The 27,837-nt window shown below is 39.6% G+C and overlaps 1 protein-coding gene and 1 pseudogene across 2 annotated transcripts in view; both read right to left on the bottom strand.

The window, feature by feature from the left end:
- The window catches only part of CCDC192 (coiled-coil domain containing 192), a 215,460-nt gene that overhangs the window by 124,137 nt on the left and 63,486 nt on the right, over positions 1–27,837 (bottom strand). The window lies entirely within an intron of this gene.
- Positions 6,650–7,254, bottom strand: LOC123580055 (annotated as a pseudogene).

The following is a 27,837-nucleotide window of genomic DNA, read 5'->3' as shown; positions in this document are numbered from 1 at the left end:
TGGGGAAAATCCTGTGACCTATTTGGAATGTATAAGAAGGACTCTCAGGGTGACCCTGGTGGTCAGAGAGAGAATGGAGCTCTGGGGATGGATCTAATGAGAGCAATCCTACAAGCTCATTGACTGAGAAATAAAGCAGAGACTTAAAGAATTAAAAGAAGTATTGACTAGCATGGGGCAAAGTTTGACAAATATAGGCTTGTAGCCTTTAATCCATGTAGTGGAAAGAGGCTGGTTCATTAGGAAAATCATATTTCGTATGGGATTGGGAAAATAAGTAGAGAGAAGAAGAATATGTTAAGGACACAGTAGAATGTGAATTTCAATACTAAGGTGGCCTAATGGAGACTTCTCGACTATCCCAAGGGCATATGGATCAACCAACCTGGCACTCAGTAATAAAAAACAAAGGGACTCTTTCTGACCAAAGACCTTGGCAGATGGTAGGGGGAAAGAGGTGTGGTTGCAAACAGCCCAAGGCTTTTTCAACATCAACTGTATCCACAGACTTGAAAAGACTGACTTTGCCCAAACAAAATGTGAGAGAGACATCTGTATGATCAGATTACCATCTATTATTGCTGTCAGGAACTACCCAGAGGACAAGTATAAACCAACCAAACACCATAATAGACACCTTTTGGGGAGGGCGGGTGTGGGGGTTTTTCTATGGCCATGCAGAGCCGATAGGCAAGGGGTTGGATTCACGAGCTTATTGAGGAATATTGACGGACACTGGTTCCCCCTCTCCTTAGAAATTTTACCTTCCAGCCCAGCACCAAGGAAAGCATCCAGCATGCACCACAGACATAGTCTAAACCTGAAACTGTCGTTCACTGTGCTTGGAGACCTAAGGGAGTTTGAACATTCTCTGACTCTGCAGGAGCACTTCACACTTGAGGGCCATTTTATCTGTCACGCTTCAGAACTTTTCATCTGTAGAGGTCTGTGCTCTGAAACCAGGCATGTGGCCTTGTCACTTCCTGGAGCCTCTAGTAGAGTGTCCTTTCCCAGACAGTCCCAGAGCGCATCACATGCTGTCTCTGCCCTGATGACATCTTACCAAGTAAGGCCTTCTCCTGTCACTCTGTATAAAATAAAACCTCTCTCCTAGGATCCCTATCCCCTTTTCATATTCTGTTTGACTCTTTAGCCTTTTCACCCTCTGTTACTTTATATATTGGCTAGTTTATCTATTTGGCGTTTTTCCTGCCCCACTAGAATATAAGTTCCACGAGGGCAGGATGTTGTTTGTTTTGTATACTGCTTCGTCCCACCACAGGTATCCTGTAAATATTTTGGAAATAAATGAATGAGGCCTTAAGCAGAGGTTTTAAGTTTATCTGGTCTCTTTCAATTTCTTCAGCCCTGTGGGCTGTTTGGGCCCCATGGGGGAGTAACAGATGGAAAGGGCTTTTTGCGAAGGGTGTAACCGAAACTAATTAATGTACCCAAGCACAAAATGAAAGTTCTTCACTCTGAGAAGGACACACAGTTGTCAGTCATTGTTTCTTGATTATCTTTCCAAGGCAGGGTCCTACCAAGTCCAGAATGTTGTCTTTGGAATGGCCATGACAAGTTTCTGGTCTTTAAGGAAAAAGTAACAAGACAATTGTTTCACAGGTGCCTCTGGCACATGCCAGCATCTAGTAATGATTGACTTGTCTCTGGATTTTAATGCCTTTAAATCATCCTGTTACTGTCCTTTGAAACCAAGGCAGGCAAGAGAGCTTAGGAAATACTTATTATCTTAAAATTAAGTTAACAGAAAGATTCATAATTGACTGTTAGCCCTTCGGTTCCATGGTTTCTGAGTATCATCTTGTATCTGAAGGCTTTTCTGGCAGTTGCATTCTGCCATGGAGAAAACTTGTCACCCATTAGAAAAGCTTCTTCAGACATCAGTGGGCTTGAGGACCACCTGAGTAGGTATTTGATCTCTTGCGTTCTTTCTTCTCGGTAACTCCAAATTCCAGATGTCAGGGACAATCTATTTGAGCTGGGTTTTATGACCTACTGTGGGATTCTTGGACAAAGTTAGATTCAACACTAATAAAATGGAGATAAACACATCAAGTCTGTGAAAACCTGTTTGCCAACTCCACATTAATTGCAGAATTTAGAAGAGATTCATGGGATCATTAGAAAAATGAGTTCTCCAATCTTTTGTCAACTGTGGATCAAGAAAAGGAGTTAAGATAACTTTTTGGATTTCTTAAAAAAGAGGCTGGTCTTTAAATGAATCTCTCTAACAGCCCCAGGATGCCCTATACAAGCCACAGCCCTTTCTTCTCTCAGTACCATAGCCTCCGTCTGTGACATTGTGGAGGTAGCTCATACAGGCATGTGAGAGCAAGTTGTCAGAATTTCAGGAAAGTTGGGAGCTGGTTGATCTAACAGCAGTAGCTTAAAAAGGGCCATGGCGGGAGGAAGTAAACCACTGAAATAGGCCAACACTGGGAATCAGGGTTCCTCCAGAACTCCAGGGAGCTGGTTGTTAAACATTCACTAGCACACCACTAGCCCTCAGTATCCTTCAACACTGCAAGAAGTCCTTTGCCTGCCTTACGTGTGTGTGTGTGTGTGTGTGTGTGTGTGTGTGTGTACATATACACATGAAATAAAAAATATTTAAAATATTTTGTAAAAACTAAAAAGGATAAAAGTTTCCCAGAAAACGGAGATGAAAGTTGCCCGACTGAGTACAAACACTTCATAGACAATGGACTATTCATCTGTGCTGAGGAACTGGAGCCTAACCATCGTTCCTCATACTCCAGGTGTGACACCAGTGACTTTTCAATCTTAGACCAGCTGTTGAATCTCCCTATAAGTTCTGGGGATCCAAGCAGAGAGTAACGTCTTTGTGAAAACGTATCAGCAGGCATGAGGCCGTATACAATATACACATACTATGAATATATCTAAAAAGAAACAACCATCAGAAGGCCTGGATCCTTTGCTAACTTTCACTCTAGAGTTAAATATTTGCCAAGAAGTAAGCTTCTTCCACTTCAGATCTTTAAAGTTACGTTATAGAAGTGACCACCCAGCCTCAATAAAAGAGAATATGGATTATCATACCAATGACTACACCACGTGAGATAAAGGCAATCTCCCTGCAACTTCAGATATTCCTCTGGAAATAACCCGCGCATTGTTTACCCTACCTGAGAACCACCTGTATTTGTATAGCAATCACACTTGAAAGATACTAAGAGTACAGGGCCGAGCCCCAAAGGCAGGGTCTGTTGACATAATTAGGTGGTAACTCTCCAACTCCCAAAGTTCTTTTGACGATAAGAAAGAAAGAGACACCTCTTGCTCTGTAGGAAACTCCTTTTCAGTTTGTTTTCTAGTAATTGCCTAGTTTATTCCCTTCCTGCTGTTCAGTGGTTACTTTATTTAGGGACAGTAGAGGATTTTTACCTGGTGCCATAGGCTTAAACACTTCTGGAAAAGTGGCTATGCACCTGCACCCGAGACGAGTAGATGCGTATTAACTATTTTACAAAACAAACAACTCCAGGATGCCTTGCAACTGCTAATAACCTCCCTGGAACAGCCCAGCACTGCTGAATTGTCCCTTTCCACTGTTAGTTCATACGCAAAGTGGTAGGATATTGCCACCTTTGCTCAAATGCAAGAAAATCAGAAGATGCCATGACCTGAAAGTGCTGGTACTTCCAGCTCCAGTTGGTTTCAGAGGAAACTTCCGGTGGCTGTCACTGGCTACAAAATAGATGACATGTGTCTTGTACTCTTTGACTTATTCCTTTCCTCAAGATAACACTCAGGATCTTTCACCTCTCCTTGCCTCTGAATAGGCTGCTCCCTCTGCTTAGATCTCTCTCGTGCTCACCTCCATTTTCACTTGGCCATATTGGAATCATCATTCACTTCCCCATATTGGAATCCTCAACTCAGCTATCACGCCATGCCTGAAGGCTTCCCTGAGGAATCCTCATCTCCAGCCTGGGTAAGGGATGGTTCCTCTGAGTTCTTACAGTAATTTTTGATGATTGCCATTATCCCGTATGGCATAATGTGCAATATATCCTAGGTATGGTTAGCCTCTTTCTTAAAGCAGTGGTTCTGAATTTGGGTTATATGTTAGGATGATGTCAGTACATAGCCCTTTACATTATGTTGGGCTCACCACAAGTGTAACTACCATCTGCCCCACCCAAGACTATGACAATGTCATTGAGTACATTCTTTATGCTGTGCCTTTAATTCCCGTGACTTACCCATTCCAGAGTGGGAAGTCAGTATCTCCAACTCTCCTGCAGCTATTTTGCCCATCACCCTGTTTCCCTTCCCTCTGGACACTTATCAGTTTGTTCTCTGCGTTTATAGGTCTGATTCTGCTTTTTCTTTGTTTACTCATTTGTTTTGCTTTTTAGATTACACATGTAAGATCACATGGTAGTTGTCTCGGTCTGACTTATTTCACTTAGCACAACACCCGTCCATCCATCATCCTTTCTTATGGCTGTGTAATATTCCATTGTGTGTGTGTGCGTGTGAGAGAGAGAGAGAGACAGAGACAGAGAGAGGGAGGGAGAGAGAGAGAGAGAGAGAGAGAGAGAGAGAGAGAGAAAGACATATATCAGTGGACACTTAGGTTGCCTCTATATCTTAGCTATCATGAACAATGCTGTAATAAAAACATTGGCATGCATAAATCTTTTTGAATTACTGTTTTTGTTTTCTTTGAGTAAATACCCATTAGTAGAATTATTGGATTATATGGTATTTCTATTTTTAGTTTTTCAAGGAATCTCCATATTGTTTTCCACAGTGGCTATGCTAATTTATATTGCCACCAACAGTGTATGAGCGTTTGTTTTCCTCCACATCCTCATCAACACTTGTTATTTCTTGTCTTTTTGATTTTAGCCAGTCTGACAAGTATAAGGTGATATCTCGTGGTTTTTATTTGGATTTCCCTCATGATTGGTGATGTTATGCATCTTTTCATGTGTCTCTTGGCCATCTCTATGTGTTCTCTGGAAAAATGTGTGTTTAGGGCCTCTGCCCAGGTTTTTTTGCTTGTTTGTTTGTTTTTTTGGTTGTTTGTTTGTTTTTGAGAAAAGCAGAAGAAAGCACTTTTATAGTGGTAATTAAAACTTGAAACTCATGTGTAGTTCAGGGAGGTGGGTGTGGGAGGTAGGCAGCAAAAATTTTCCTCAACAAATCATTACAAGGGAGAGCAAAGTGTTGAGAGGGGGAGGAAAAGCCAAGAAACACTGAAATCAGCAGGGGGAGCTGAATATCAAAAACCAGGAGATACTGAAGCTGTGATGACCAGCATCATTTTCTCAAGACAACACTCAAGGGTGTGTCAGGATGGCTGGGCTTTCATCGGGTGTCAAGTGTCTACAAACAGCACCTTCAATTTAAACCTTCGATTAAAGTTCTTAAAATTTAGGAAGCAGAGCTTGGATAGCTACGAGATTACAAAAGTCTTGAATATCCATTAGAAAAACCACAAGGTGGGAGAGAAAACAAAAAGTGAGGCCACAAAGGCGGCTTCAGAGGTCCCTACAGGCCAGGGTGCAGATCCGTGTAGTTTCCAACACTGCAGTGAGAACCATCTGTCTTCAAAAGGCAGAGGGTTTGGGGCACTTAGGTGGCTCAGTCAGTTAAGCGTCTGACTCTTAATTTAGGCTCAAGTCATGATCTCATGGTCCGTGAGATTGAGCCCCATGACCGGCTCCAAGCTGAGAGTACAGAGCTTGCTTGGAATTCTCTCACTCCTTCTTTTTGCCCCTCCCTGCCTCCATCTCTCTCTCTCTTTCTATCAAAATAAATAAATAAACTTTAAAGAAAAAAAGGCAGAATGTTTAAGGGGAGGCTTGGGTGGGGCAATGGAGGCAAAGGCTCTCCCCCTCTTTGCTTCAGTTTTGGGTAGGGCTTTTAATTCAACCTATGTACATCTGTCAACTTAAAGAGGAATTTGTCCCTCAACAGCATCTCAAAATCTACTACAGCTTTGTATGGCAGCAGCAAGAATGTTTAATGAATAATAGATAAAAATTTCACCCAGAAAAACAAAATAAAATAAAGATTCTTGCATCCTCCTTCCCCCACCAATTCCTATTCTGAAGTTAACCCATTACTTGTGCTGTTAATACTTTACTAATACTTAAATGGAAACCTATATCTAAAAGATTGAAACTGAAACTTCACCCCAACAAGAAAATGAAATAAAATGAATAACTTGAGGTTCATGGCATATAGTTTAGGTCAACACACATATGAGGAGAAAGAGAAAAATCAAAGCCACGGGGACAGAACACTTTCATTCAGTATCAATGCTTATCTAAAGAATGTAGTGGATGGGGCACCTGAGTGGCTTAGTCGGTTAAGCATCTGACTTCGGCTCAGGTCGTGATCTCACAGTTCGTGAGTTCGAGCCCCGCATCGGGCTCTGTGCTGACAGCTCAGAGCCTGGAGCCTGCTTCAGATTCTGTGTCTCCCTCTCTCTATGCCCCTCCCCTGCTCATGCTCTTTCTCTGTCTCAAAAATAACATACATTAAAAAAATTTTAAAAAGAAAGAAAGAAAGAAAGAAAGAAAGAAAGAAAGAAAGAAAGAAAGAAAGAAAGAAAGAAAGAAAGAAAGAAAGAAGAAAGAAAGAAAGAAAGAAAGAAAGAAAGAAAGAAAGAAAGAAAGAAAGAAAGAGAGAAAGAAAGAAAGAAAGAAAAAGAAATGTAGTGGAACAATCAGGAAAAGCTCCACACGACTGGCAGATTCGTGTGTGCACCTCTGGAGGCACCACATCCCTCCATGGCACATCCAAGAATGGGGTGCTCAGGGAAGATGCCATTCCTGTCATTCCAATTTCAGAAGCTCCATGTCAAGGTCAAAAACAAGAGTGGCATTTGGTGGGGTGATGCCTGGGTGCCTAGGAGCACTGTAGTCATAGTCTGGGGAGATATTTTGGCTCTCTGACCCATACTTATGGGGGCAACGACTTCTTTCTATCCTCAGATCACCTCCTGCTTCCCTAGCATAAACTTAAAACTTCTTTCTGTTCTAGAAGGGATCAAATTTCTTTCTATCTTCAAGAATCCTTGTGTCATGCACCACACAGGTCTGGCCATGCTTTGGAACAGTAGCCCATCTCTGGGGGAGATAGTCTCCACCTGCACGTTCTAAGACTGCAGTGGTGAGGGATGCTGGGAGGGCAGGCGAGCCACATGGACAGACAGCAGACCTGGAGGTGATTCCTGGCCTCATGACCCATGCTCGCTTTTTAATCATCTAGTTGTTTATTTTTTCACTGTTGAGTTGTATACATTCTTTATATATTTTAGATATTAACCCCTTACAGGATATATTATTTGCAAATGATTTTGCAAACCTTCATTCAGTAGGTTGCCATTTTGTTTCATTGATGGTTTCCTTTGCTGTACAAAAAAATTTTATTTTGATGTAGCCTTTGCTTTTGTTTCCTTGCCTTAGAAGACATATCTACAAAAATGTTGCTGTGGCCAATGTCAGAGGAATTACTGCCTGTGTCCTCTTCTAGGATTTTTACAAATTCCAGGTCACTCAGGAATTTAGGTCTTGAATCCATTTTGAGTTTTTTTGTGTAGGTATGGTGTTAGAAAGTGGTCCAGTTTCATTCTTTTACATGTAGTTGTCCATCTTTCCCAGCACCATTTTTTGAAGAAACTGTCTTTTCCTACAGTGTATATTCTTGTCTCATTTGTCATTGAGCCTAGTGTTTTCAAAGTTCATCCTTCTTGTAGCATGAATCAGTACCTCATCTCTTTTTAGGGCTGTTACCAAACTGGTAACTACTCAATTAGTATAAATAACTGATAATATCACACTGTTGCCTTTCTTTAACAGATTAAATTCAGGCATAGCAAAGGACAAGATTTAAAGAAACAAATACCAAGGAGTAACTCAATCACTTTTCCCAGGCTATGGTTGAATCTCCCTCAATTTCTTTGTGTCTCAGAACCAACAGCTGACCTAGTTAAGCCCGCCAAAGGACCCAGATTCTGGGTTTGGCAGGTGTTGTGCTATTCTTTTTGCCTTCCAGGCATTTTGAACAATTTCCTTAGGGTAGAAGTTTCCCAACTTTATGGGTCCTCACCTCAAGCTGGAAATCTAAAATTCTCTTGCCACTTTCCTTGCACCCTCAGGTCAGACTTGAGACCTCCTCTTCACCAGTTAGAAGCATCCATGCCACAATTCACATCAGAACCATTTCAGATGCCCTCCACTCACAGCAGAAATATCCTGTACAGAAGGAGGTTCTACTGGAAGCTGCCAGGGCTGGCCTCAGAGTTACTAGGTGGGGTGATGCAGTGGTGGACACTTCCACTGGGACAGTTCTGTGGTACGATTAGAGCATCATCCCCAACTTTAGTTTCCAAGCCTGGTCCTCTGGAGAGAATCTTCCGGAGAGTCTGGGGAGTTACTCCTGATCTTCAGTTAATTCTTTTTTTGCTTAAATTCATTAGAATGTGTTTCTGTTAAATGAGAGTAGGATTGCTATCACAGGACTCTACCTTAGAAACCCTGTTGGTGTTGAACTGTAAGGAGAAGATTGCCCCCTAATTCACTGATTAGCTTTAGGGCCATGACAGACCTCTTTTGCAGAAAAGCCCTTGTTTGCATGGCTTAAGTTGACAAATACTCTTTATCTCTCAGAATATAAAAAATTTCACAGGTGCAATCTGAATGATTGTGATTTTGATGTTTGACACTAGTAAAGTATTAATCCACACAACAGTATATTGATTTCTGAGATACTCTCAGCTGACCACTAACTCTGAATCATAATTTCTTTGCCAAGTCCATCAGGCTTATAAGTTCAGGTAGTCTTATCTCTTCATCACCCTCCTCGACCCACTACCTTTCTCAAACACATATGGAATGTACCACAATGGCCTTAAAATGCATTGTCTAATTGCTATATCTGAGCATCAGTGATGGATGGAAAGTTTTGAGAAAAAATATAAATCTGTGATTTTTGAACTTTGTATGGACATGTTTTGTAGTTAATAATATCTGATAAGAATATGCTGAACCATTGATTTTGACAAATTCCTTCTTATACTTTTCTATATAAAGACACTCCCCAGACTCCAGTGGGCAATGTAGAAGGCCCATAAGGACATAGTTTTTGTGATGCTAAAGGTAAATTCCATGCAGGAACCTGTCATTATATGGAAAGTATGTTAAACCTCATTACCTCTCCACCCCCCTCCATCCTCAAATGGACTACTGCACTGATCTAGCCTTATGTACCACCTTTGGAGTCTCTTAGAGCATTCAGAAATGAAATCCAGGAGGAAGGTAGTATTTCAATTGATGTTCTGGTATTTTCCCTTTATCTACCTTAGGTTTATTTTGCTTTGGCATGTGTGACAGTCCACAGAAAATGTCAAAAATATCAATCAGCTCTTCCTAAAATATATTGAAGATGATGATACAATAGCTTCCAAGGCACATGGCATATGCATATACCATATGAGCCTAAGAATACACCTGTGAACATACCATTTCAGAGTGAGAAACACTTGCCTGAAGTCTTACTACCATGCATTTTTAGGGTGACATGTGGGCATTGCGAGAAGAGAGACCCTGTTGTCATAATATTTATTCATAAGGCTGTAGGAAATTATGTTTTTAGGCTAAAAGTTTTCTCAGATCATGGTCTCAGACATAAAAATAAAACAAATAAAAACCCATCCATGAAGAGGAATCAAAATGAAAGCATCTTAACAAAATGAATTTGCCATACTTAAAGGAGATTTTGAATATGGTTGTTTATCCTTAATACTGTTTGAGGCCACACAGATACATAAGACATAAATGGGAGAGCAGTGGGAGCCAAGTAGCATGTGATCTCATTGGCATGAATTTCCAAAGGGGTCAAACTTGAAACCGACCAGCAAAAGATCAATTTGCTAGGAAGTCATTTTGAAGACTAAGTTCTTACTTATCCTAAGATCTATGGCCAAATGGCAAATTAATGCCCCAGGGAACACACTTTTGGAGAGGTCATGGAAGCATCCTCTGAGTCCCTCATCAACTAAACTTTGACCTTGTCCAAATCATACATCTCTGAGCATTTAATATGCTAGTTGGTCAGGCTAAAATCCACTTCAATCCTAGGTTTCCATCCAGGGTAACTTTCATCTACAACAGTGACTAGCTGAACATAGCAGCCCTTTAAGTGTTACCGTGATCCAGCTCTTTAATTACTTTGGTTACTGCATGAGCTCTATCTCTGGGGATGAGTGTGTTTCAGGCATGGAATACTGTTGAGGGGGAAACATTCCCATGAGCTCAAGCTGGACATAACTTGTTTTTAACACTTAATGTAAACATCTACTTGTATTCTCATTAGCAATTCTGCAAAGCAGAATAATGCCTCCCATTCTCATTTCCACCTATTCCCTCCTCAGAGCTTCCAGTCTGACTGTATGCATTGTTCTGGCCCCCACTTCTACCCTGGTGTATGATGCATTTTCCCCAAGGCCAGCAAGAGCCTCCCTGTTTGATCACCAAGCCTCCTCCTCCTGCTTCTCTGAATCCTTCCTCTTAACCAGTTCTTCCATGAGGACAAACCATAACAATTTGCACCCAGGGCTCCCTGCACCCATGAAGCCTGAAGCATATGAGACTGGCTTGTACGATTAGCAAAAATAGTTGAAGAATGAACAAATAATAACTATTTCTTATGGTTTTATATCCCCTAACCTCTTCTTGAAGTCTTGTGACTTACTTGTATCCTTTCTATGAGAAGCTCAAGTCCTCCTTAGATCCTGTAACACAATATTGCCATACTTTTTTAATGAAAAAAGTTTAAAAGGTGTGGATTTATTATTTTAGGTTTCATTTTTGAAATGACTCATACCTAAACCATTTAGCAACTCTGTGGCCTGGTTATCCTTCTTGGAGAAATCACACCCATTTAGATGAGTCTGTGTAAATCATTTATTTATATGGTTGCTAATTGTTGTTACAGGTTCCAAGGCTATGACAATACCTTTTCATTTATAAAGGCTAAAGAGAATTCTCCTGGACATTTTTTCCTCCCTGCAATCTCCCAGTGGGGTTTATGTCAGCTCTCAATTAATGACATTTAAAACAAAGGGAAGAGATTGGGCAAAAGATAAAATTATTTATATTTGAAACATTACAAATGATAAACATCTGCACATAAGCGGTTACTTTAATTACCATTTAAAATTAGAAACAACTTCCCTTTTTTATTTTTCAAAATAGGCTATTGACATCATCAGTAATTTCTAGGAAACTATATTAAAATTTATGTTTAAAAAGTAAATTCTTAATAATTCTGAGGTTTCTCATTCAACTCAATTGTAGGTGCTTCTGTTCTAGAGGAATTCTTGGCAGTTTCTGAGAAAGGGAAAGCTAAACAGAATAAGGACAGACTAAAACAAGGCCAACTGGTGAAATCAGGAAAGTAAAGAATATAACATCAAAAAGGTGTGTGCTCACTGACTCTCCTCTCCCCTCCACTGGTTTTCCCACTAGATTTACATTAATGTTTCCAGAAATGTGCATCCAAAAATGAATGTCAAAGAAACTTTGGCTAAACCAGTTGCATTTCATTTAGCACTACACAGGAGGAATATGCATACTCAAAACTCCCAGTTGGGATTTCTTCCTTAAGGGGTCAAGCAAGGATTGGACAGAATCAGGTAGGATGGCATTTCCTTGGGGGCTGAGAAAGTAAAGGTTAGAAAGTCAAAGGTGGAGGGACAAGAGTGTGGTCAGAATCACCTCTAGGCTTTATAGATGATCTTTTCCAGTTGCAAAATTTCTCAGCAGTAGTTTTCCATTCCCTGTGGCATTGACATCTGCCTAACACAATCACTGTGTTCTTGCTCAAGCAATGGTGAACAGAAATGCCTGTATTAATTCCTCTGGGCTTCTCTAGGCACATGAAGAGGGTCTCCTACATGCCCTCCTCATGCACAAAGAATAAGTTCTCACAAGTCCTTGTAAGAATAAGTTCTTTTTTTCATGGACATGCACACACACACACACACACACACACACACACACGTGCGTGTGTGGAGGTGGGGCACAGGGGGAGAGAGCATCTTAAGCAGGCTCCATGCTCAGCACAGAGTCTGACACAGGGCTCCATCCCATGACCCTGGGATCATGACCTGAGCCAAAATCAAGAGTCGGCCACTCAGCCAACCGAATGAGCCACCCCAGCACCGCAAGAAAAAGTTCTTATATGCATTAACACTTCTTTGGGTCAACAGAGACGTGTATTTATTGTGAATACCATGGAGTACTTAAGAGTTAAACTCAACAAAATGGATTCTGGTACTGTTAGATAAATGTCAAAAGCATATATTGCAAGTAATGATAGGATAATCAACAAGAGCAGGTGCAGTAATTAACGTCAACCTTAATGAGGGTGGGCTATGCCATAGGCACAATTCTAAGTCCTTTTCTTTTATCAACTTATTTTGTCCTCTCAATAACCCTATTAAGTTGGGTTCTGTGATTATTCCATTTTATAGATAAACAGGATGCTGGATTTTCCCACCAAGAATGCTATTAAAATTTAGCACTGAAGAAGCCAGAAGAATGTTCGCTGAGTTTTGTTTTTTGTTTTCATTTTTTGATGCTGGTGTTGGTTTTGTTGTGTTTTGTTAGTTAGCAAGCACTTATATAAAATTTACAGCATGGCAGTTACTGATCTAAGAATTTTCTAAATATGACACTAACTCTGTTAATCCTGATGACAGTTTCATGAGCTAGGTTCATTTATTATAACCCTTTTGAAGTGGTAGGAGTTGAGACTCACGGAGATCAAGCAACTTACCCAAGGTAACATGACTAGAAAGCTAATAGCGTGGTGTCCTAATCCCAGGTAGTCTGTTCTGAGTGTGCAGTGGGAAAAAGTCCTTATAGAAACAGGTGATGCTTAAGCATTTCTTGAATATTTAGCCAACATACCCAGTTTATTGGAGGGAGGAGGAGTGTGTGGGTCATGTAAAGGAGAAGTTGAGGAGAGAAGCATGGGTGCTTATCCTCTCTCTCTCTCTCTCTCTCTCTCTCTCTCTCTCTTCTTCGACCTTGCTGGTGACTCTATCACACCTCATGATTGGTGTGAGAGCTCACATTTTCTCTTTTGGATGTTAATGCCTAGTATACCTAGGAATGTTGAAAGACTAATCTCTGGGGATTAGAAACTATCTAAGATATGAATGCATAGTCAAAATCAATTTCAATTCTAACAGCTACAGTTAACAGTTCAGATTTTATTTTAATCAGTAATCATCATACTTCTTCACATTTAGCAACAAAACAAACTACACAATTCACGAATTTTCTACTTAACTATCCAAATATACATTTCCCTATAACTCTTTAGGTAGTCTATAAATTTCAATAAATCCAAACTGAAAATTCATTCAGTCTCATAAAGAGAAGTCACCACTATGCCAACACCGACAATACCCTTGATCACTATAGAAAGAGAGAAAGTTAACATTCATTGATGAAGTTTTGAGCATCTGGAAAGCTTTTGGTTGAGAAGCCTGGTCTCATTAATAAAAGAACCTAAAAATATCTCAAGTAGAAAAGGAGTGGAATCTGGTGCTTTGAAATGGAAAAGAAAATAAACAAACCTGAGAGCAGGAAGTTGATTCATCCAAAACAAAGAGGGTGAGGTATTGGGTGTTCTTCAGATGGCAGGGAGAGTACTCCACTTCTACCTAGGTCCTTTGGGTAATATGACCTCAAATAGGCAGGTGTGCCAAGGGAGACTTGGCCCTGAGTGCTATATATAGCACAAGAGTTCCCACAAATCTTCTGTTAAAACTTACCACTGAATGGGGCGCCTGGGTGGCGCAGTCGGTTAAGCCTCCGACTTCAGCCAGGTCACGATCTCGCGGTCCGGGAGTTCGAGCCCCACGTCAGGCTCTGGGCTGATGGCTCGGAGCCTGGAGCCTGTTTCCGATTCTGTGTCTCCCTCTCTCTCTGCCCCTACCCCGTTCATGCTCTGTCTCTCTCTGTCCCAAAAATAAATAAACATTGAAAAAAAAAATTAAAAAAAAAAAAACAACTTACCACTGAACGACAAGAACCATAGGTCTTTGAATGGGTCCATAGGCATTCAGAACAGAAAAATAGCAGCCACAATGAACTAGAATATAGTGTCCCCTCTCCACTTGGGATAGTAAAATCCTTGGGGTACCTGTGCAAACCTCAGGGAGGAAAGAAGACCATTCTTCCTACCAATAACGGAGACCAAATTTCTGGCTAACAATCACAGTAGGGGCCTGAATCAGACTTGATTTTATTTAAGCAAAAAAAAAAAAAAAAAAAAAAGTTATATTTTGTACATTGAACATCGTGAAATTAGGCATGGAAGCAAATTGTACATTCTCTTCAGACCTTTTGATTGTCTGGTATTTATTGCATAAACTTTAATCTCAACTTTTACCCGGTTTGGTGATAGTAGTGATAGTAATAATAATGAACCAATTTCTGATTCCTCTGGGGTCCAGTTGTAAATACTTACAGATCCAGGTGAAGATAAATGACTTAAACCCTGGTATGGCAGAATCTGATCCATACTTCCCACTTCTTCCTGGGTGTACAGCCAGACTACCTTTCCTGGCATTCCCTGCAATTACTGTGGCCTCACAACTAAACGTTAGCCAATGAACGTGAGCAGAAGTGAGGTACACCACTTGCAGTTTTGTAATTCCCCCATATCTGTGGTTTTGTTTTCCATGGTTTCGGTCACCTGTGGCCACCCATGGTCTCAAAGCAGCTGATCCTCCTTCTGACATATTGTCAGAAGGTCAGGAGTAACCTGACGTTACATCACAATGCCCCTGTCCATTTACTTCACTTCATCTCATCATGGAGGCATTTTATCAGCTCACATCATTACAAGAAGAGGGAGTACAGTCCCATAAGGCATTTTGAGAGAGAGAGAGGGAAAGAGAAACCATATTTACACAACTTTTATTATATTATTTCACTTGTTCTATTAGTTATTGTTGTTTATCTCTTGCTGTGCCTAATTTATAAATTAAACTTTACCATAGGTATGTACGTATTAGAAAAACACGTGGCATATATAGAGTTCATTACTATCTGTGATTTCAGGCATCTACGGTGGGGAGGGGGGTGGTCTTTAAACACATCCTCCACAAGATAGGGGTGGGGTGGGGGTGGGATTACTCTGTAGACCATTATAAGCTTCTGAAGCACACACCTCCATGATCTCCTCCCTTCTGGCCCGCTAGAAAAGAGACGATCCCAAATCGTAATCGGAATCTACATGTGGAAGATGTCAGGGGCTTCATCATTCTTTCAACAAGTGACCCTGAAGAACAATGAATGAGCAGAGCCTACATACCAAAAAGAGTACTCACAATAGAATGTAACTTGAATAGGCAAGAAATTTCTCTTGTGCTAAGCCACTGAAATTCTGGGGTCTATTTGTGACAACAGGTAGCATTGTTGTAATAAAATTTGAGCCGTTAAAACAACAACTACAAAAACAAACTTCCCACCTACAGTCACCACACAATCATGTCCTCTGTAGGGAACATCTTTCAAATTATAGAAAAGATGTAAGAAAAGAGTTGTTTAAAGTCAAAATCCAAGGTAAGGTTCATACTTAGGATACCTATAAATCTGTTTCATTTGCCACACAAAGTAGTCTATTTTATTTTAATTAGTTGCCAACATTTACAAGTGGAAAAATTTCCCACAAAAATCTAGACTTTCATCTTCTGAAAAACTTGGTAAGTTGAGCTTTATTCTCCTTATGTATGATATGCACCCTGCAGACCCACATGACTTGTTCTGGCCACACTCCCTCTTTTGCATTACTTATTTGGCCTTTGAATGTAGTTGTATGTTACTGCTGGATTATCAGAAATAGCTGGGGATTTAGAAAACACACAATACCAACTAGACTATAACTACAATGAGGAGAGCCTACTTGAACCATTTACATGTTATATCCTTGGCTTCTTTTGATGGGAGTCATAGAAACAGTCACATGAAATTTATAACTGCATTTGTTGATTTGAGATTACTGATATTTTTTGCCTCAAAATTATCTCTCTCAGTATTCCCTATATGAAATCCAACATAAAGTCTCGTTTCAGAATTAGCTCACTAGAAAATAATTAGTAATATGTCCTCCACCAATACAATAAGAACTACTCATCTGTTATTTTCTCCATTTTGCCTTGAGCATTAAGAGCATCATAGTTATATTTCTTTCAAGTATACTCTATGGAAAGTTATGACTTAAACTTGCAGGTTCTACTTTTTCTCCTTGCATTGCTATTTTATTTCAATATGTTTGTTCTCACTTATAGTTATTTATGTACTTAAAATTCATCTGTTTCATACATACATTTATTATAGGCCACCTCAAATTCTTTGTGAAGTTAAATAGAGTATAAATAAATAAGTATAGTTAAATTAAACATTATCGTTAATGTTTAATAACAGTATAAAATTATATCAGGAGAACATAAAGTTTAATATTCGTATCCATTTGAGATACATTTTTTGTTTTTGTTTCTTGCCTTTTGAAAATAGGGAAATATTAATAAATAATTTCTTAGAATCTTTTCTAGATGATTTGCTGCCAACTAGAGGAGCATACTTAATTTGCTGTTGTTTCATTTGTTTTCTAAAATGCACATAGAGAAGCAACTATCATATACACATAGATAGATTCTCTTATTTACTTGGTCATTTGTTTAACAAGGCATTTACTGAACACTTACTTTGTATCAAGAACTATGTGAGACTAAAGCCAAGTCTCAGAACTTGGGGACTCAACTATTACGGTGGAATAGAGAGTAAAGAAAAGATCGGTAGAATATGCACTGGAAGAAAAGACAGTTTCTGCCTGAGGAGTCAAGAGAAGCATGTCACTTGAGGGAGATGCACCCCAGGTTTTGAAAGGCATGCAGTTGGTGAAGCACAGGGAAGGGTCCACCTTGGGAAGGGATGGAACCTAGAACCTAGGAGAATCTTGAGTGAATCCCGGATCCTCAAAACATGTCCTTGCTGAATGTCAATTGTCAGTAGAAGGCAGGGGACAAGGTCAGGAGGTTAAACCATCAAAAGAAAAGTGGTAGGGATCTGGTCAAGGTCCTTTCTTCACATGATGGCCAATACCCTGTTATTGTTAATAAGCAGTCATTGAGAGATTTAAGTAAAATATTTATATTATTGGATCAGTGTAGTCAATGGAGCCAACTCTGGAATCAGTCTGATTACTTCCTTTATGATCCATTGATTTAACTTGGTAATTATGCATATTAGAAAAAACTTAGAATAGCTTGAAAAGGTAAATGTATTAAATTAGAGGCCACTAAAATAAACTTGAAAGATGTAGTTAAGTGAATTTAAAGGCAAGAAAATAAGATGGGGCAAGTGAGAAGTTTGGTTCACATTGTTCATGTCCTGACATCCTACCTAAATACTTGTTAGAGATGAAGCACAAATAACTTGACCCTAGACTTTGTTGGTAGTTAAAATAACCATTATAGAAACAAGATCCATGGAGTAAAAGCAAACCCAGTGCTTAGTGAAGATACCATTATTCATACAGCAGAAGGCATCCTCTCTGATATAATAATAAATGTCCTCAATAACAGTCTGACACCAAGTAATAATAAACTTGATAGGACAATTTTCTTTATTTTTCTTTTTTTTTAATTTAAATCTTATTTGGTTAACATCTAGTGCAATATTGGTTTCAGGAGTAGAATTCAGTGATTCATTACTTACATACAATACCCACTGCTCATCACAACAGGTGCCCTCCTTTGTACCCAAAACTCATTTATCCCATCTCCCACCCACCTCCTTCTGTCAACCTATAGTTTGTTCTCTATCTTTAAGAGTCTCTTGGGATTTGTTTTCCTTTATTCTCTTCCTCCCCCACCCTTCCCATATGTTCATCTGTTTTGTTTCTTAAATTCCACATATGACTGAAATTGTATGGTATTTGCCTTTCTCTGATTGACTTGTTCACTTAGCACAATACATTCTAGCTCTATCCACATCGTTGTAAATAGAAAGATTTCATTCTTTTTGACTGGCAAGTAATACTTTACACACACACACACACACACACACACACATCTTCTTTCTACACTTACTGTTTATGGATATTTGGGCTATCTCCATAGTTTGGCTGTTGTTGATAATGCTTCTATAAACATTGGAATGCATGTATCCCTTTAAATCTATATTCTTGTATCCTTTGAGTAAATACCTAATAGTGCAATTGCTGGATCGCAGGGTAGTTACATTTTTAGTTTTTTGAGGAGACTCCATACTGTTTTACAGAGTTACTGCATCAGTTTGCATCTCCACCAACAGTGCAAGAGGGTTCCTGTTTCTGTGCATCCTTGCCAACACCTGTTGTTTCTTGTGTTGTTAATTTTAGCCATTCTGACAGGTGTGAGGAGATATCTCATCATGGTCTTGATCTGTATTCCCTTGATGATGAGTGATGTTGAGCATCTTTTCATGTGTCTGTTAGCCATCTGGATGTCTTCTTTGGAAAAGTGTCTATTCATGTCTTCTGCCCATTTATTCACTGGGATATTTGTTTTTGCCTTTTGGGTGTTGAGTTTGATAAGTTCTTTATAGATTTTGGATACTAACCCTTTATCAGATATGTCATTTGCAAATATCTTCTCCCATTCTATAGTCTGCCTTTTAGTTGTGTTGATTGTTTCCTTCCCTGTGCAGAAGCTTTTTATCTTGATGAAGTCCTAATAGTTCATGTTTGCTTTTGTTTCCCTTGCCTTTGGTGATGTGTCTAGTAAGAGGTTGCTGTGGCTGAGGTCAAAAGGTTGCTACCTTTGTTCTCTAGGATTTTGATGGTTTCCTGTCTCACATTTAGTTCTTTCATCCATCTTGAATTTGTTTTTGTGTATGGGGCATTGTGTCATTCAAAGCCATTATTTTCTTGTTGATTTTCTGCTTAGATGACCTGTCCGTTGCTGTAAGTGGGGAGTAAAAGTCCCCTACTATTATTGTATTATTATCAATGAGTTTGTTTATGTTTGTTAGTAATTAATTTATGTATTTGGGTGTTTCAGGTTGGGGGCATAAATATATACAATTGTTGTATCTTCTTGATGGATATACCTCTTCATTATGATATAATTCCCTTCTTCGTCTCTACCTACAGTCCTTGTTTTAAAATCTAGTTTGTCTGGGGCACCCAAGTGGCTCAGTCGGTTAAGTGCCCAACTTCAGCACAGGTCATGATCTTGTGGTTCATTAGTTTGAGCCCTGCATTGGGCTCTGTGCTAAAAACTCAAAGCCTGGAGCCTACTTCAGATTCTGTGTTTCCTTCTCTCTCTGATCCTCTCCTGATCACACTCTGTCTCTCTGTCTCTCAAAAATAAATAAAACATTAAAAAAATAAAAATAAATAAAAGCTAGTTTGTCTGATAGAAGTATGGCTACTCCAGCTTTCTTTTAATGTCCATTAGCATGATAGATGGTGTTCCAACCCCTCACCTTCAATCTGCAGGTGTCTTTAGGTCTAAAATGAGTCTCTTATAGTCAGTATATAGATGGATCTTGTTTTTTTATCCATTCTGACAACCTATATCTTTTTATTAGAGCATTTAGTCCATTTACATTCATAGCGATTAATGAAAGATATGAATTTAGTGCCATTGTTACTAAATTGTAACATTGTTACAGGTACATTGTTTAGTACCGGTGTTTCTGGTGATACTCTATGGAATGGGACATTTTATAAATCTTCCAAAACTAAGTCATTAGCATCATCTCAAACCACTTCTCCCACATTCAATGAAAGCAATTCTAGGGCAACTTGATACAGTCTAGGAATTGGTTCTCTGCTGACCTCATTTACTTGAAGAATTTTAGGGTAGCTGTGTAAAAGAAAACATGAACTATATTTCAGGTACTACCCTGTGATATACTTTCTCTCATCCAAGCTTTTTAAAGTGAAATATCGAGTGACACTCCAGGTTAGACCCTAGAGTACAGTTAAGCACAGAGCTCTCTGGTAGAAATGGCCAGGTAGGCTGGGGCTAGAACTGATACCTGCTTTTGGAAATTGTGGGCCCTGAAATGATACTTTTTGAATTGAAAGAAGTATCTGCCACTTTCTGCCACTTTCATTCATCCATTCACTCATTGACTGACTGACTGACTGAGTCATTTAACACATACTTATTGAGAACATACTATGGGGAAGACACCATGAATTAGATGCAGGCTCTACTATTAAGAAATTTATCATGTTGGATAAAGACAGAGAAACAGAAAAATTACAAGGAGATGTTTCTACCAAAGGCTTAAAAAGACATTCACCAGGGGAAGAAATGAGCTGAATAAATGTTGATAGGATATAAGATTGTCTTCAGAAAGTAATTTTCTCTTTAACTTCCTATAAAATAGGGGAGCCTGGGTGGCGCAGTCGGTTAAGCGTCCGACTTCAGCCAGGTCACGATCTCGCGGTCCGTGAGTTCGAGCCCCGCGTCGGGCTCTGGGCTGATGGCTCAGAGCCTGGAGCCTGTTTCCGATTCTTGTCTCCCTCTCTCTCTGCCCCTCCCCCGTTCATGCTCTGTCTCTCTCTGTCCCAAAAATAAATAAACGTTGAAAAAAAAAATTTAAAATAAACTGAATGTAGGCTAATATGAGGTACTTTATTCCATAAGGTTATTAACCACAATCCTAAAAAAATGTGGAGCAGTTTTACTGAAACAGTTCATTTTGTAATAACTTTTAATAAATTTTTTGAACCTTTGTATGTGTCAGGCACGTTGCTTTGTATGTGTCAGGCACGTTGTGTATTACCCCACTTCACACATTTGTATACCTTCTTAAAGCACCCTGTGAAGCTAAGTAATTTCATTAGCTTCTTACCACAAATATGAAGAAAAGAACTTGCGGAACCTTTGTCAGGTCCTTCAAGCCCAGTGCCTAGTTCTCCTTTACTACCCTTCTCTCTGGCAGGAAACAGATAATAGGACCTTTTAAACTGCCCTCATGATCTATAACGATAGCTTATCTTTCTTTTCTCTACAGTGGGAGGGCATGATACTCATCTTAAATCTTAAGTGGTTTTAATTCTTAAGAAAAAAATGATTAAAATATTACTTGTATTAGATTGTTTTAGCATTAGTATATGATGAGTTCTGTGTGAGCATTAATGGCTAGGTTAATGCAGTACAGAATCAAAAGGGGGAAAATGCTGTGAATAATCTTGCACTATTCTCATTTGATTTTTTTAAGTTTTTAAAATGTGTATTTATTTGTTTTGAGAGAGAGAGAGAGAGAGTGTGAGTTTGGAAAGGGCAGGGAGAGAGGGAGAAAGAGAATCCTAAGCAGGCTCCACACTCTGAGTGGAGCCTGACACAGGGCTTGAACCCATGACCCTGGGATCATGACCTGAGCTGAAATCAGGAGTCAGACACTTAACTGCCTGAGCCACCCAGGTGCCACTTTCATTTGATTTTTTTGACAAGTAGAAGGAGATTATAATAATGATCTGTACTAGAATATTTGGGACTCTAAAATTTGTATATTCCTTTAATAAAATGTTGGTGTGAGAAGCCTGTGATTATCAAGTAAGGCACCAAAATAAGTAAATATTCACAAAAAAGTGAAAGGACTATACTCTGTGTCCAGTTAGGTGGCTAGACAAAGATTAGGCATATGCAATGGTCCTACAGAGCTAGGGTGGTTTGGGTGTTTATTCAGCTTAAACTTAGTCATCATCTATAGAAAATGAAGAAACAGCATGCAAATCTGGTTGAGGAGAAAGTGAACCTCCTGGGTGTTGGCCAGAATCTAGGCTTGGAAGATGTGAGTGATCAAATTCATGCCATAGGTCTATGTGCCTACATCTGCCCTCACTAGGAGATCCAACAGCTAAGATTAGTGCCTCCCACAGTAATTTATTGTGCCTTGGATTTCTAGGCAAAATTTTAAAAAAAGAGAGAGAGATAAGTTTAATAAGATACTGATAGAGTTCCAAAGTTTTATTTTGAATATTGCCTTGTCAGTATGCTAGAAATTAGCTATTTAGCCACGTCTTACTGGGCCAGGTCTGCTAAATGGCTCACAGTTCAGAGAGCACCAATTCTAAGTTATGAGCAACTTGCTGGTATGAAATGAGAGCTCAAACCCTTTCCTCTTCCAAGTCCTCAGAGAAGTTTGGCAGTAACACTCACCAATGGGATTTGAAAGCCTCTGTTATTCTTCTCTTTTAACCTCTCCAGATCAAGCATATAGGAGATGAACCATGGAATAACCACATACAGGGTTCAAATGAGGGACCAAATAGTCATCCATTCCAGGCAAACTAACCAAAGAAGGTAGACTGTGGAGAGGGGTTGAGTAAAATATAATCAACTAATGCAATAAAAATATTCCTGAGACTTATCACACATGGAGCCATGTTGTGTTCATAAATAATCACTGAGGGATCTTCCATTTTGATAAACATGTCTGCCTCTAAAAGAATGGCTCATAGGGCAAGAATTTCCCCATTCCTCATTGGCTTCAGGTAGGGCACCATTAGATCCTACTACCAAAGTCCCTCAGGGTGATTAACAGCCATGAGGTCGATAGAGTACAATAAAGTTAAAAGATTGTAAAAACCAATTTGTTGACACACTGGCTTATGTGTATGTGCATACGTATTCAGCAAAAATTCTGAATTAAAAGTGAAAAAAAGTGAAATTAGGGCTGCCTGGGTGGCTCAGTCAGTTAAGTATCTGACTCTTGATTTCAGCTCAAGTCATGACCTTACAGTTCATGATATTGAGCCCTGCGTGGGGCTCCGTACTGAGAGCATGGAGTCTGCTTGGGATTCTCCGTCTCCCTCTCCCTCTGGCCTTTCTCTGCTCATGTACTTGTGTGTGTGTGCTCGCTCTCTCTCTGTCTCTCTCTCTCTCTCTCTCTCTCTCTCAATCAATAGATCAATCAATAGTGAAATCAAACTTATGAAACAGGGGTCCTAGAGTCAAAATATCTATAATTCGAGTGTTTGCTTTGCTACCTACTAACTGTTGGCTGTGAGCAGGCTTCTTACTGTCTTTGACTCTCACTTTCTTCATCCGATAGAAGAGTAGTAATGCCTGCTTCACAGGATTGTTGTGAAAAATAAATGACATAATGTGGTGGAGCATTTAGGAAACTATAAATTGTTAAATGACTCGAAGCTGTTATTCATTACTGTCACTTTATCGTAGCATTAGTCATGACAAACTTTAGGAATGAAGTGATACTTTTAGAGTACATGGAAGTCTGGGCTTTGGTTGAGAAGAGCAGGGAGACTGTTTCTGTTTGGCTCATCATTTGAAGAAACATGTCCAGTGTGCCACATTCCCAGCTTGCTGTACTAAGAATCAGGCCTGGAGATGTTTCTTAGAATCAGGAACATGAGGACAGAGAAGCTGAACCCCAACAACAAGATGCTAGTCAGGACCCATGGTTTTGGTAAGAACAGAGGGTCTAGGCTGGAAGTGGGGGTTTTACTGGACAATACAGCACTTCTCAGACATCAGCCATCATCACAATTACTGGTAAGACTTTAAAAATACATACTGCTGGATCACACTCCCATTGCTTCCGGTTTTGGAGGTATGAGATGAGGCCTCAAAATTCACAATTCAAACAAGTACCAGTGAGTCTGATGAATCTAGTCCAGGGACCACTCTTTGAGAACTGCATGGACAGCATAAGAATTACAGCTTGTCACCTCTAAAACCCTGATCTGATTCTCACAAGTTTAAAGGAGAAGGGAATTTCCTTTAAGCTAATTAGGATTGTTGAATGGTTCCTAAAATGGACAAGAATCAGATGCATAAGTAGACAGAAACTAGAACAATTCTGGTCCCAAGAGCACAAACCCCTTCATCATGATGCCTGGTCATCTCTGGTAGGATCTATCAGTTCCAAATGTTCTTCGTCTCTTGCTTCACCTGAATTAATATTCAGAATCCAATTGGCTTAGCGAACATGCCCACTCCTCAGCTACTAGATGATAGGGTACTTTGAATTACAGTTCCAAGACGGTGCATCATGGAAGGGACACAGCTGAAAAGGATATCAGGGTACTGTTTCCAAAGATGTTAATGTATGCTCATGTAGCCAAGAAACAACATTAATAATGAAAACAGTCCACGTCTTCTATCACAGTAAGAAAAGATCAATTAACAGAGGGCCTGGAATTCTAGGGAAGAGGAGTTTGCACTTGATCTAAACTGAAGACTCCTGTAGATTCTTAGAAAGTAGTTGATAGCTTCCTTACTGGAGGAAAGGAAGAAATGAAATAAAGTCTTCAGGAAAATTCTCTTAAGCACTCATGTTGGCACCCCCCACCCCATGCTTTTATTTTCCTGACTCTGAGCTTCACGACCATTGCTTCCAGGTTTAAGTATGTCCTCAGGAACTATATATCAGGAGCTTCTGTTTTCAAAGACACACTCATCTAACCTACAGCTTGAATCATGCTGTACAGTTCATTGGAATGGTTCCTTCTTCTAGATATTCTTAACTCTTTTACTTTATTGGAAATATTTCAAGCATACAAGATAGTATTAAAAATAACATAACACTCAAGTGTCTATTTCCCAGTTAGCCAGATTTCTCTCTTCGAAATAATCCCATTGAATGTCGTAGAACTTTTAGCCATGGTCGGGTCTGGGGAGTAACCAAGTCAGGAGATGGGCGGGCCATTGAGATGGAAGTAAGGCAAAGGGGCAAACCTCTGGGTTACTGCAGATATTCAGGGCGTCAATGACAGAGTGGATAGACAAGGATGACTACTTATACTCTCAAATACTAAAAATAGTGAAGCAATGGATTCAACAATTTGGAAGACATTCATTTTAAAAGGATATTTTTCCTTAAGATACCTAGTCCTGGCTCAAATTGCCCTAACATGAACAAGTACCTTTGAGCAGTTATAAACATTTGCTTCAAATATTTGTTAATCCTATGTAGGTTTCTAAACAGATAAGTAATCGTGTGGGAAGGTTTGATAAGAACACCTTGGGCAGACTGGCCCTGTGGGTGCCTCTGAGTAGGTACCTATGTGTGCACTCATGACAGTTTGTAATCTTTGAGAAGTATAAGCTGTAACTACATAAAGTTAATGAGATGAGATTTTAATCTTCAAAATATTAGCAGTGACAACTCAGTCTGAAATGTTTAGGCTTCTGTCTTCTCTCCATTTTATAGCTATGAATTTAGCTATAAATATAGTTCAACTCTTGGGTTTTAGACAAGTGAACTCTGAATAAAAGGAGGCCGCAAGGTTGTTACTTTTCACGTAAAGATCATCATTTCCTTTATAGTTCAACTCTTGGGTTTTAGACAAGTGAACTCTGAATAAAAGGAGGCCGCAAGGTTGTTACTTTTCACGTAAAGATCATCATTTCCTTTAGGTGTTCTTTTTACTTCTTTTGAAATAGGGGTTTCCCAGAATGGTGTTTACTTTTGCTGCTGCTTTTTCATTCTATTTCCATTCTAAGATATCATTACCTTTTGTCCCATCCATGTTACACCTTGAAAGTATCAATTTCAGATTACAGTAGCACCTTATGTAACTGGCATTTTTTTAAGAAATACAATTTCAAAGCAGGCTTCTATCAATGCCAAAATCACTTTATTTTTAATTTAGCCATTTTAGTAATTCACTTCAGTGAAATATGAACAAGGCATTGAACCAGACACTATGCAAAGCATAAAGATAAACAGACTTGCTCCCTGTTCTCCAGGAGCTCACAGTCTTGGGGAAGAGCTAGCTCATCACTCAATTCTCTTGTGGGCCATAGTGTGACAAGTAACAAAAAAGAAGTGTAGAGATGTGCTGTGAAAGTGCCAAAGAAAGGGAGATTACTTCTGGTTTGATGGTCAGGAGAAACTTCCTGAAAGGAAAAATTTTGATGAAGAATGGGGAAAATCTGTCATTCTTCATTAAAATTGTTGGTGGGGACAGACATTCCAGGCAGAGAGAAACCATGAGCAGAACCCCTAGGGCAGGAATGCATGGGCATTCCTGGGAGTCATAGATGTGTGATACAGAGCAGGAAGGAAAAGGGGACACGCTCTCATTTTCAGTGTGTTAAATGCCACGGTCAGGAGGATGGACTTTGTTCTGGAGTAATGGGCGACCATTGTCTTACTCTAGGCTTTAGAATAGGGGAAATTACATGATTAGAGAAAAATTCAATTCACTTTAGCAAATGTATTGAGTGGCTGCAATGTGCCTGGCCCTCTACTTGAGATAATGGATGCAGAGAACCATTCTTGATGGTGCCCTCAGTGACCTTCAAGTCTAGTAGGAGACAGAAATATCAACAGATAATGTCAATAAAAAGTAGTATTTTGAGCTAAAATAGATGTATATACAAGAGGCTGTCAGAGCCCAGAGAAGGTTTTCTGGGGGCTAAGGGAGAGCTTAATCCCTGATATCAGTCTTGCAAGAAGGTAAGAATTATTTGGATAAAGAGCAGAGGGAAGGATAGTCCAAAACCAAGACAACACAGAGAGCAAACTCACAGGGCACCAACTGACATGGGATGTGTAAAGAGAGACAGCAGTGCCATTTTATTGGCTCATTCAGTGGGAGGCAGAGAGAGGTTGGGGAAAGAAAGAGGGAGACGAGGGGGTAGGAATGGTCCTTTGGAAACCTCTTTCAGAGTAGAGGCAGGGAAGCCAGTGGACTACTACACGATCATATCCTACAGTAGTGTTACGTTTAGGAGGTACGGTCTGAACAGACATTCCACACTTTACACATAACTCCCGAACAGGGCAATTCAAGTTCATACTTGAATAATGTATTCTTACTATTAATAATACTGTATTCTCAATATTAAAACTTCCAAGAAACTTCCAGTGTCCTATTCCAGAAGGACCCTTCCCCATCTACAGAGTTCCATTCTACCACCTTGGTCCTTCACTCCCTGTTCTCTTCTCTGGTACTCCAAAAGGTTTCATCCTCCCTTTCAGTGTTACTCTTTGGCTCTGTTTGGTTTTCTGCCCCCACCCCGCAGACTCACACATGGATTTTATCCTTTCTCTCCTCTGCAAACAGAACTTGATGGTGTGAAAGCAAGAGGGCTATGTGGTGGTTTGGGTTGTGGTGAGGAACAGTGGGAGGTCCTGAACTCGAATATGTTAATAATGTGGGGTCAGTAGCAGTAAGATATAAGATGATCGTGAAGAGTTAGAGATAAGGCAGTATGATGGCAGAGCAGACACAAAAGTGAGATAACTTTTAGAAACATACTCACAGCCTGACGACTAACTAAATGTGGAATGAAGACAGAGAAAGGTAGGATTTTAATACTGTTTGGTAGTTTGGATCTAGAATAAATTACAGTCGTGCAATACTATTTGCAGTGACTAGGTTTCCAAAAAGAGGGGCACATTTAAGAGATAGGATTAGAAGATGATAAATTTGACTTTGTATATGCTGAGCCTAGGGTGTCAGCAAGATATTCAAGTCATATTTAGCAAGCACAGTGCTTTAATTTGATGTAATATGCTAGCAGTCTCCAAACTTGTGTGATTAAAACAGCATTTATGGTCATTGGAAAACAACATACTATTGCCCTTTCTTTAAGATTGATTATACACTGGTAAGTCTTACAGCCACTAAAACCCATCTAATTTAACTTCATTTCCAATGTCTCTCCCATTTATTTTCCAGAATACCTCTTAACATCATTTGGAATGTTATTTTCAGGAACACTGTCTTAAGAAATGCTCATTACAGCACTAAGGAGGTGTAATTAGGGGATGA

This window comes from Leopardus geoffroyi, chromosome A1 (assembly GCF_018350155.1).
Source record: "Leopardus geoffroyi isolate Oge1 chromosome A1, O.geoffroyi_Oge1_pat1.0, whole genome shotgun sequence".
NCBI lineage: Eukaryota > Metazoa > Chordata > Mammalia > Carnivora > Felidae > Leopardus > Leopardus geoffroyi.
This window is presented reverse-complemented; position numbering and strand designations above follow the sequence as displayed.